Consider the following 11,927-nt stretch of genomic DNA (forward strand, 5'->3'; position numbering starts at 1 on the left):
AAAAATGATGAGGAGTCTTACTTTTTAAAACTGATTTCTGCTCAGCAAGGAGTCCGAAGGAGCTCGGAGGGAAAGTCCGGTCAGGGTCAGAAAAGAGTTAAGGTGCAGCTGTCATTCCTCCTGTCACGGTGCTGGCAGTGCCTCCATCATTGTCCGTGTGGGGACGCACTGTTCTAAGACAAACACTATCATGTGGCAGCAAAGGTCCCACCGAATATATACGTCTTTCATTAATGAAGTTGTCCCAACACCGTTGAGCCCCACAGCCCAAAAGCTTAAAAAGCTGGGTACTCACATGGGATAAAGGCTGTCATTATGGGGAAACTTGTCCATTGTGAAAGCAAGAAAGCAAGAGAGAAAAGGAAAAAAAAAAAAGAAGAAAAAAGGACAAACACTGCTAATCTATGCCAGAAACAGCAGGCCTGAGGCAGGGGGTTGACAAAGCCTTGTGCTTCAAAGTGCTTATTGTGCTAGAACTTCCAAGGGCTGTGAAGACAAGCATCAAACTCTTCTAAATGGAACCAGGGAGCCTTCCTGCCATTGATCTCAACAACAAATGTTTGTGTTTCATGGTCAATTTATGTATCCCTCAAAGACTCGAAGTAAAATTGTCATTAAATAGGATATTTTTAAAGATAAAACTAATTTTCCATCTGAGTAATCATATCCTCAACACGGGTCCATTTGCCAACTAGATGACATGGTTTGAAATGGTCTTGCGATGATATATTTAGTAGCTATTAATGTTCCCAGCATTATGGGGCTCACAATTCTGAAATCAACTAACCCTTGTGAGTTTTCGTAGTCTTGATAAGATCGTGGACTGGCCCATATTGCTGTGAGGTTACTAGTAACGGCCTCAGATTGAAAACTTGGAGCAAGCAAAGATAGCCCCCTTCGTTTTGGGCTCAGGAGAATAGAATTTGAGTTACATGGAAAACTCTAGATAATTGGGTTGCGTCAACCATTTATTTAGCCGCTTTGCGAAAAGAGTCTGGACGGAGGACTCAAAAGAATTTTCCCTGAACTTAACGCTGCCTAGTAAGTAGTATGCCCCCATGACTCCTTGAAAGAGGAGTGGACGGCGAATGCTTGTTGGCCCCGTCAGTGTCCCAGTGACCCAAGTGTCAATAGGTATGGAGGAGCAAAACAAACCAGCCAGTACCAGGCTCACTGCTGTGACCAGGCTTCATAGGGTGATGGTGAACAGCTTTTATCTTTAGGCGTTCAATGTTTCACAAGACAGTAAGTGCAATCTTAACCCATTTTATATCGAACAACTCCCCAATTATGATCCTAACTAGATCCATCCGTCATCTGGGAAACTGATTTTCCAAGTAGTCAGTCCAGAATTGGGAGTACATGGATTAGGCATTAGAAGTAAATTCTAGGGAAAAGTAATCACTGTAAAACAAAACAAAGCAAAACAAACATCTTTCAGATGTCAAAACTGGAGAGAAAGTAAGAAAGGAGGTGAAACCCGTGGGTGGCAAGGGTGAGGTCAGGTACTTCTCTCCAGATTCAGCGGGACTTACCAGGAGCAAACTGATAAATGCATGTGCTGGCCTTGAGGAATCATATTGCTTGAGGGTTTTAGATTTTTGTTTTGTTTTGCTTTGCTTTTCCCGAAGGAGGTGCCTAGGGGAAAGCAGGGTGGGGAAGGCTGTACCCTCCACCTGTCAGTCTTCAAAGACTTGAGTCTAGACCAGTGGAGAGAGGCGGCTGCAGGCAGAAATGGAAGGAGCCTTAATTAACATCAAGGACCCTGTGGTTCCCAAATAACAAATTGTGATACTATGCAGGATAGAGGACCATTTTCCCTGATCATGTGTTGAAGGTAGCACCATGACTGCTGCGAAGAAAATGGGCCAACAGTTTGGGGAGCCATGAGACACAGGACCTTCACCAGATTTCAGCGTTTTTGAGGTGGCCTCTGAAAACAGTGTCTGTGTGATGGATTACCATTGGAGGTGTGGCACAACCGAGAGAGGTTTTGTAGGAACGGAAGTTCCTTATAGGAACCGACTGGACAGTTTATTGGCCCGCATGAAACACCCGTGGTTTCCCAGGTACAACTGGATAAAATGCAGAGAGGGGCTCTGCGTCTACTAAGTTCCATCTTTTTTTTTTTTTTTATTATTTTTTTTTATTTTTGGGACAGAGAGAGACAGAGCATGAACGGGGGAGGGACAGAGAGAGAGGGAGACACAGAATCGGAAGCAGGCTCCAGGCTCCGAGCCATCAGCCCAGAGCCTGACGCGGGGCTCGAACTCACGGACCGCGAGATCGTGACCTGGCTGAAGTCGGACGCTTAACCGACTGCGCCACCCAGGCGCCCCCTAAGTTCCATCTTTGATCTTAAAGAGGTGGATGTGGTTTTAAACTGTATGAATAGGGCTTAGTATCATTACCCTGCCTTCTTGTTTTCACATTAGATCTAATACGAAGGGGATTTTAGTAATTATATGACTTCATTTCTCAAAAAAGCCAGTTTGGTTTCACATGAATGGATAATGTACAGCACTAATCCTACTTGAACTTGTCTATGCATGGAGAAACGGAAGATGAGTCGGTCATGGAGTGAATGCTAAGGGTATTTGGTCCAGGATGTCCTTGAATTTGGTGATATGACCTTGAACCAGATGCTTTGAGTCTGGATTTATTCTTCTTTAGGGTGAAGTCAATGGTACCTAGGCAGCGTGTGTCCCTGGGGTACTTGGAGAATGAGTTCATGTCAAAGTGCTTTAGTGACTGGAAAATCAAAATAACAATGAGGATACCCTTCCCATCTTCCTTAATCCATAAACACAATCTCCCAGGCCATTAATTTGTTTCTAACATTTTTTTTAATTCTATAATTTATTTTGTACTTACCATTCTATCCAAACCACTCAGTACACCACTGTGAAATGAGCTTACGATAAAGAAACACAGTCTGAATAGAGTTTTTAAAGAATAATAGTGACCATGCTATACAACCTTGGCCAAAGGTACTTTTTTAAACTTTGAAAGTTATTCCTTCAAAAAATTTTCAAGTGCAGTTAATCCCCAAATATCTACACATTTACCACGTTACTCCAATGTAAAGTCATTGGAAATGCTTTTATAGGCTATTTTATTATTATTATTATTATTATTGTTATTATAGGCTATTTTATAGGAAATGGCTATTATAGACTATCATTTTCCAGAGACCCACAGCAGAAAATTCTTCTATTTGAAAAGTCAGAAGGGGGGCACCCGGGTGGCTTAGTCAGTTAAGCGTCGGACTTCGGCTCAGGTCATGGTCTCCTGGTCCATGAGTTCGAGCCCTGTGTTGGGCTCTGTGCTGACAGCTCAGAGCCTGGAGACTGCTTTGGATTCTGTGTCTCCCTCTCTCTGTTCCTCCCCCACTCACATTCTGTCTCTCTTTCTCTCTCTCTCAAAAATAAGTAAACATCCAAAAAAATTTTCTTTTGAAAAGTCAGAAGGGCCTTTTTGGCCCATTGAGAAGGTACATGCTATTAAAACAAGCAAAGCTGAGTTAACTGTTCCGAGGAAAGTGCTGGAAGATGTTTCTAATCATTATAGTTAGGCATGCCCTGTATTTGGCTTCTGAGTTTTAATCTTCTTTTTTTGAAGTTTATGAATTAAATAATTAAATTACAGTAAACTGGGGCGCCTGGGTGGCTCAGTCTGTCTGTTAAGCATCTGACTCTCAATTTTGGCTCAGCTCCTGCTCTCAGTTTGTGTGTCGGAGAGGCCTGCACAGACTCTGCGTTGAGAGCGTGGGCTCTGCTTGCGATTCTTCCTCTTTCTTTGCCCTTCCCCTGCTCAAACTCTCTCTGTCTCTCTCTAAATAAATTTAAAAAAAATAAATCACATTAAAGTTATAACATAGTGAAGAGAATAGCTTCTAGGATAGGTAACACAAACTTCAGGTCAGCTACTTCGTGGCATCGTGACACTGGAAAATTATTTAAATTCAGTAACTATATTTCCTTTACTTCTTTACATTTAACATAAAAATAATATCTACCTGATAAGACTTTTTGGAAAATTTCCAAAGTAAAAAGACATCTAAATGGCAGAGGTCAGGGTCTGATATGATGAGTTTACCATTGACCCCTTGCTAGAAATATCCAGTTATATTTTTATGGCTCCACTCTCCAAGAATTATCAGAAACACTTCCTGCAGTTGGACCCTGTCCTGGGCATTTTAGGACGCTAGTTCTGGCCTTAGTGCCACGGGATGTTTTGAGAGTAGATATTATTACTTGCTCTCTGTGATATCAATCGGGGAGGGTTCTTATTTTTGATCCAAACAGCTTTCGTAAATAATCCTGTTAATGCCATCCTTTTCAGCCTCATCCATCCATCTCTTGAGGTAACACTTCCGTTATTAGTTTAATGTATAAGTGAAAGAAACACCTAATTTCTTTGAATTGATAGGAACTGAAGTGTCCTATATAAAGCATTTTGTTTTCTAACTGAAGAAGATCCTTTTAAACACTGAAAAAAAAAATTAGCGGATGTTTGACTCTAAAAAGTAGACATGTGACCAAACAGGTTTAAATAATAAAGACATTTGTTGCCCATTTAATGTGGAACCAAGGTTCCAGGTGTAGTGTAATCATGGCACCCGCTCTATTTCTTTACAATTCTCTGATCGCTCCCCTCGTCCGTATTTTGGCTTCATCATCAGACTCATGATCTCTACCAAACCCTTAGCAAAAACTGGATATTCATCTTCATGTGGATCTAGCATAGACTGCTACCCATGGTTTTCTCTTAAAAACAGCAAGGACCTTTCACAGAGAGAGTCAATCTTTCCTAGTGACTTTCTGGCTCAAGTTGGCAGAGGCCAGTCTCCAGGACAGGAGACTATGATCGACTAAGAAAAATCAGAGCCAATTTCCTGAGAAGGGCCGGTTCCCTAAATAGCACTGTTGCCAGATGCCTGGGATTAGGTAGGGTGAAAGGTGGAGAGTCAAATATTACAAGTATCAGACTTGTATTTCAATATTCTTGAAGGAAATCTTTATACAGTGCTCCCACTTTCCATATTCTTAAATAGACAACCCTGATCATACTTTAGCCCAAAGGAGGAGTTGGGGGATGGTGATACAGAGATGATTATTCAGTGATAATCTCAGTAGCTACCATTCAGGTGGCAGAGCTGTTTGCTCCTAAACTAAGTAATTACCGGCTATTCTTGAACTTTATGGCTGCTCTCCTGAGTACTTTGTCTCCTCACTTGTGGTGCCACTAACAACTTAAGTTCTTACGATAGATAGCAATCCTCTTCCCAACTTTACTTTGCTATGGGAGGAAATAATATAGAATATCTCTTAATGGATGCCGTTGAACCGACTCTGGGATTGATGGATGATTCCTATTTCTTGCATAAAATACGTTGCCTGATACTTTCAGAATATAGTACATATAGCTAGTACAATACCTGTACAATCTTGCTCTCACTGGTTGAGTTGTAAGGTTACTAAGGCTCAGTTGTGTTTGTTCCCAAATCTGTACATTCCAGTTGTATTTGTGATTGTGTTACATAAGAACTTGAAATATGAGTAAAGCAAAAATAAAAACAAACAACAAACAAACAACAACAACAACAAAATAAACCTAACTACTAATCAAATGTATTGTTTCTACAGAGCTAAGGGAAGCTCACTACAAACATTGGTGGCTAAATTAGCCATGGGAGAAATGATTGCAAAAGACTGAAGAAAAAGTGCAAAAATATAGAGAGATTCTCTATTCATAAAATTCTGTAAGGGTCTTTAAATTCTTGTTCTACTTAAAATTTTTTTTAACGGTTATTTATTATTGAGCGACAGAGAGAGACAGACCATGAACAGGGGAGGGTCAGAGAGAGGGGGACACAGAATCTGAAGCAGGCTCCAGGCTCCAGGCTTCGAGCCCAACGTGGGGCTCAAACTCATGAACCACAAGATCGTGACCTGAGTCGAAGTCGGACACTTAACCGACTGACCCAGGCGCCCCTCTTGTTCTACTTTAAAGATTCCAAAAAGGGGAATGGTAGCAGATACATTATTAATGTGATTCATACAGGAAAATGATGGCATCCTCCAATCAGCAGATCCACTCTCAAAGAAAGGGCCATGACCCTGTAGGTTAAGCTTGGTAAATGAACGTGGCAGAGATAGGATTCCAGAACAGATCTGCCTAAAACCATTGCCTGTTCACCATCCACTAGCATGACAGAGGTCCATGGGAAATTGGAGTCAATTTTCCTCCTTTTTTGTTATATATCTGTATAGATTACAGGATCTCTGTAATTCTCCTCCAGTGACCCCTGTAAGGAAGGAAACTCCAGCCGAGTCAGGGATGTGTAACCACATAGGACAAAGTACTTGAGGCAGGCTGTATGGAGTTGCATACTTACAGGAAGGAGTAGAGAAGGAAAGAAGTAAATATGAACTCCCAGTGAAGGGAAGCAAGGAGACACCATGTTAGAAAGACAGAAGGGGTGGGTCATGGGGCAGGAGGATGGTTGCAAGGGGAGAGAAGCCAGGTGTGCACAGGCATGGAGGCTAGTTCTGATTAGCAGTATGGACAGAGATCTCGATGAACATCACTAGAAGAAAGACCAACCAAGGACTTCGTGTGGATTTGAACCCAGGTTGGGGGAGTCTGCCAGTGAGGCCAGTTGGGGCTACGAATGTTGTTAAAATTGAGCCACAAACACATGGTGGGGTTGGTACGTAGTTGGAAGAGTTCCTCTTAACTGGAGGGTGGAAACGAGGTGAGTCTAGCAAGATGGCAGGGACCCCAACAGTGAGAGATTGGAGGAAAGGCTGAGAGTAGTGGAGGGGAGGGACAGCAGAGCTACCTGGAGGAGCTGTTAATGGATTATATTTGGTCTTGTGAGCTGGGTGTCAGGAAACTGCTTGTTCCATTTCAGTTTGCAGGAACATATCCCTTAAAATGTGGTACAAATTGGTTGTGCATTTAAACTATTGGATGAACTGGATGGTATGAGATGCTCAAGACTTGGTGCAGAGACATCTGGCATCAGCGATGCAGAATCTAAGAGAGGACCATTTTTCCTCGCTTGTACTTAGTCACCAGCCATGGTTCACTCTGGTGTCCTGAGGGCTGCAGAAATGACAGGCTATAAATGCTATATGGACTCCTGGGTGTGAGCCTCCTGATGGCAGGAGCTCTGGTTTAGAGCTAAGAGAAAGTCTGACACAAAAAGCCCAATAAGTACTTAAATGAATGAATGAATGAATGAACAAATGGCACATGTTATGAATCGGTGCAATATGAAGTTGCATGTGTGGGTCTGCATATGAGAGAGGGCTTGGCCCAGAATAGACGTTGGAGTGATTAAATCAATGGTTTGAACACATTTCCGGAGAGAGACTGAAAGATGAGGGAATGTAGAGCAGTATAAATATTCAAGAGTGAGCAGGAAAAGAGAGCCCATGGAAGCGGAAGGATGTGTCTGCAGAAGCGGTAAGAATGCTAGGAAAGAACACAGAGAAATCCTGTATAGAAGGAGGGAGTGCTCCAAAGAAACAAATGCAATGAAAATAAAAAGACCAAGGAAGACATTGACTGAAAAGTGTCTGTTGGATTTAACAACAAGGAGGTCTTCTGTAGGTTTTGGGAGAGCCATTTCATTGGAACGGAGGAGTCAGAAATCAGATATTCTGATTTAAGAAGTCAATGAAAAATGAAAAGCTTCTACATCAACTTCTGGACAGTCGACATCTTTACTATGGTGGGTCTTCCAATCCATGAACACTATATGTCTTCCTATTTATTTAGGTCACTTTTGATTATTTTCAGCATACAAATCCTGTTCAGGTTTTGTTAGATTCATACCTAAGTGTTTCATTTTCTGAGTGATTATAAATGATTTTCTATTTTTAACTGCATTTTTCACATATTCATTGACACAGCAGTGGGGTGGCCTTGTTACTGCTGGGCAATGATGACGTCCTCATTCTCCTCTAGGCTTCCTAGAGTGGGAGGCGGAGGGGTGCCTCCTCACTGCCAGGGGGGGCTGGCTGACCAGACTCCCCATGTGGTGTTTTCGGATACCTGGATGGAGCTCACTGTTAGTGGGTGAGGATGAAGGGCATGGTCAAGGGTATTGAGGCACATTGGGTGGCTCAGTTGGTTAAGCATCCAGCTCTTGATTTTGGCTCAGGTCATAATCTTGCGGCTCATGAGTTTGAGCCCTGCATCAGACTCTCTGCTGTCAGTGTGGACCCCCCTTCAGATTCCGTGTCTCTCTGCCCCTTTCTCTCTCTCTGCCCCTCCCCCACTAGCTCTCTCTTTCACTCTCTTTCTCTCTCTCAAAAATAAATAAACATTTTTAAAAAGGGGGGTATGGAGGCACCTTATTACAGCCTCATACAGGTGAAAGCCTAGACTCCCCACTTGGCCTTAGTTAGCGTGGGTTGAGGCCAGGCTACAGTTTTTTCTGTGTTGCTCTGCTGGAAGGAGTAGAACTAAAATTAGTTTTCTGAGTTGCCAGGCTGCCCTTGCCCTGGTCTTTTGATTAGGAAGCACAGGCTTTGTTGGGCTCTTCTATCTGTGTCTGTTGCCGTTTCCAGGTTGTTGACTTCTTGAGCGCCAAGTCTGAGATAGAGAAGAAAGAGGAAAGCCCTGGGAACTTCCCACCATATTGTTCCTCTCATCCTGAGGTCCGCATAGATCTATCTGCCTTCTTTCTACCTCTAAGAACTTTCTTAGGTTTGTTTTACATATGACGTCCAGGCTTTTTGCTCTACTTAGTGGGAGGAATAGAAAGAGGTATGTCTACTCCATCTTCCCAGAAATCAATTGTGCTCCCCAAATGGTGTTTTATTTATTTATTTATTTGTTTGTTTATTTATTATTTTTTTATAACCTTAAATTTTTTTTTAATGCTTATTTATTTTTGAGAGAGAGAGAGAGAGAGAGAGAGAGAGAGTGAGAGAGAGAGAGAGAGAAAGAGCATGAGCAGGGGAGGGGCAGAGAGAGAAGGAGACACAGAATCCAAATCAGGTTCCAGTCTCTGAGCTGTCATCACAGAGCCTGACATGGGGCTTGAACTCATGAACCAAGAGATCATGACCTGAGCTGAAGTTGGATACTTAACTGGCTGAGCCATCCAGGTGCCCCTCCAAAAGGTGTTTTAAATTCCTGTTGCTATTTCCAGATCTAGATTGCTCAACTAGACCATCCATTGAGCTCTAGGCAGACGACTTTACCCTTCTGAATGTTTGCCTGGATATCCCACAAGAAGCCTAGATTCAACATGAATATATGAGCTCCCTCCCCTGTTCCTCAACAGCCCTCCTTCTTTCACTCTATCCTGGTTATCATCACCACATGGCCGTCCAAACCAGAAGCCAATCCTCATGCCTTTCTTCACGTGCTGATCTTAGCCATCCAGATGCTTACCCCATGCCTACCTTTCTCGCCCATTACCTCTGTGGATATTGCTTTATTCAAGCTCTAATAACACTTAAAACTTACATTGTCTCCAAGTGAATAATTCGTATCAGCTTCTCTTCCTTGTTTTAGTTAATATGTCTCATTTTCCTATTCCCTATCATCAAAATTTCTACTCTACTTTCCACTCACCTTTGCCTTGTGTCCAACAGTTTCAAATGTGATCAATTCTATGGTGCTGACATCTTTCCCATCAGCACCTTCCTATCTATTTCCATGGTCATAATCCAGTGCCTAAATATTAGTGGAACTCTATGTATGTCCAGGTCCTCATCCACCCTCATTTATATTTTGGCAGTTACCTCCTGTTCAGTCTCTCCTCTTCCAAACTGTGGCAATCTTTCCTGTGCAATATCTGGATAATTTTCCTGAATCACTGATTCTTAACTCGATTTCCCGGCTTCAAAATATCCAATGACCCTCTGTGGCCGGCAGAATGCGTGCCCAGCGGTTTTAGTTTGGTATTCGAGATCCTCCACACTCTCCTCTTTTATTCTGAGTTTCCTCCCTGAGTTTTGTTTATTTCTCTCCCCCGGCCCCGGCAGGTCCCTGTAGCAACCCCAGGCAGGTTATGAATGATCAGCTCAGCCTGAGACGCTGCTTTAATTCAACAGCAGCACAGATCATGTTGCTTAGTTTATTACTTCTGGCCTTCCCTGCATGAGATGTGAGGTGAAGAAGGGGGGAAAATATAACAAAGCAAAGATGAGTGATGTGAGAAGAGGTAGATAAAAAAAATCAACTCTGTGTCGAAGGGATCCTCACGTAAACAAGAGTGCTGGGTAGTTAGTCTCCACAGGCAGAGGGGGGAAGTACCCGCTCACAGCGGGCCATGCATGTGACTTCAAAGATAGGAGCACATCAGCTGGCAATAAATATTTATAAAATGAGACGTAGGTATTTAGACCATTAGCCTGCCACAAACTCCTTCCACACAATGAAATATGAAGCCTAAATCATGCTAAAGACAGGCAGAACAAATAATACGGGGCCTAAATTTAGGCTTGGGTAAATGTTCAGGTTTATTTTAAAATATGGATCTGTACACACAAGCATTATAGGCAAAGCCAGATTTTTAAATGGCCGCAACTCTTTTTCATTCATTTCCCTTCGTTTCTACCATCTTTCATGAAAGGAAGAACTTTTCTCTCAACTCGTAGCATCTTTTCTTTTGTCTTACCACACATCAGCATATCCAGTGTGCCCAGAGACATTCTTGCCTTGTCAAGTCTTGTGATTTGTTTGTTAGAATGGAGGAAAGAGGCCCTTGAAGCTAATTTCATCCAAACCAATTTTCTTCAGAGTCTATGAAGTGATTCCCAGCTAAGTGTCCAGCGCAGAGACTTCTTTTTCCACTGATCTTCCTATAAATTCATTTCTCACAATTATGAACTAATAAGCCTCAGGACTGAACACAGGCTCTGGTGTTAACAGAAGGGGTTGGGTGGGGCTCAGAACTTATTCCAAATTCTGGTCTTTCTGAACTCCTTGCTAATAAAAACAAACAAACAAACAAACAAACAAAAAAACAACTAGATGTTCCATTTTCTTTCCTTTGAGATAGTGGGAAGCAACAAGCTAATGAGACAAGCCATTTGAGCTAAGCAACTAAAGAGCAGCTAAGAGATTTAACATGTTGTCTCTTCCAAATGAAAAAAAAATTCTTCTCAGACCCTGTGGGGGGTTGGGGAGTGTCTCTGCCTTCCAAACATGGCAGCAGTGGAGGGTGGTTGCCCAGTCCGGGGCACTGCCCAAGCCCTATCATTGACTGAGGCTTTCTAGCACAGATGTATGCACTAAATTGCTGTAACCTCGAGAGTTATGGGATATGGTGTAGATAAGCAAGCATACCCTCTAGAACGATGTGATATAAGATTGAGTCTCCTCTAGGGGCGCCTGGGTACCTGAGTCGGTTAGGCATCCAATTTCAGCTCAGGTCATGATCTCGCAGTCTGTGAGTTCGAGCCCCGCGTCGGACTCTGTGCTGACAGCTGAGAGTCTGGAGCCTGTTTCGGATTCTGTGTCTCCTTCTCTCTCTGCCCCTCCCCCACGCATGCGCTCTCTCTCTCTCTCTCTCTCTCTCTCTGTCAAAAATAAATAAACATTAAAAAAAAAAGATTGAGTCTCCCCTAGATGATCTTGAACCAGTTATTTAAAATTTGAGGCCTTTGATGGTCTCACCTAGAGAATGGAAGCAATACTGTCTTCTTTGTTTTTATGAGCATTAATTGATGCAGCTCTGTGCACATTTATGACATCAATGACCTTGTCATTGCAGGTAGGAACAGCCTAAGCAATGGGGGGCTTGCTGACAACTCTAGGTCATTGAAGAGAAGGGCAAGTTCAAAACACTGATTTTTCTGTTCTTTTTTTTTTAATTTTTTTTCAACGTTTTTTATTTATTTTTGGGACAGAGAGAGACAGAGCATGAACGGGGGAGGGGCAGAGAGAGAGGGAGA

Source organism: Panthera onca, chromosome A2 (genome assembly GCF_046562875.1).
Source record: "Panthera onca isolate mPanOnc1 chromosome A2, mPanOnc1 haplotype 2, whole genome shotgun sequence".
NCBI lineage: Eukaryota > Metazoa > Chordata > Mammalia > Carnivora > Felidae > Panthera > Panthera onca.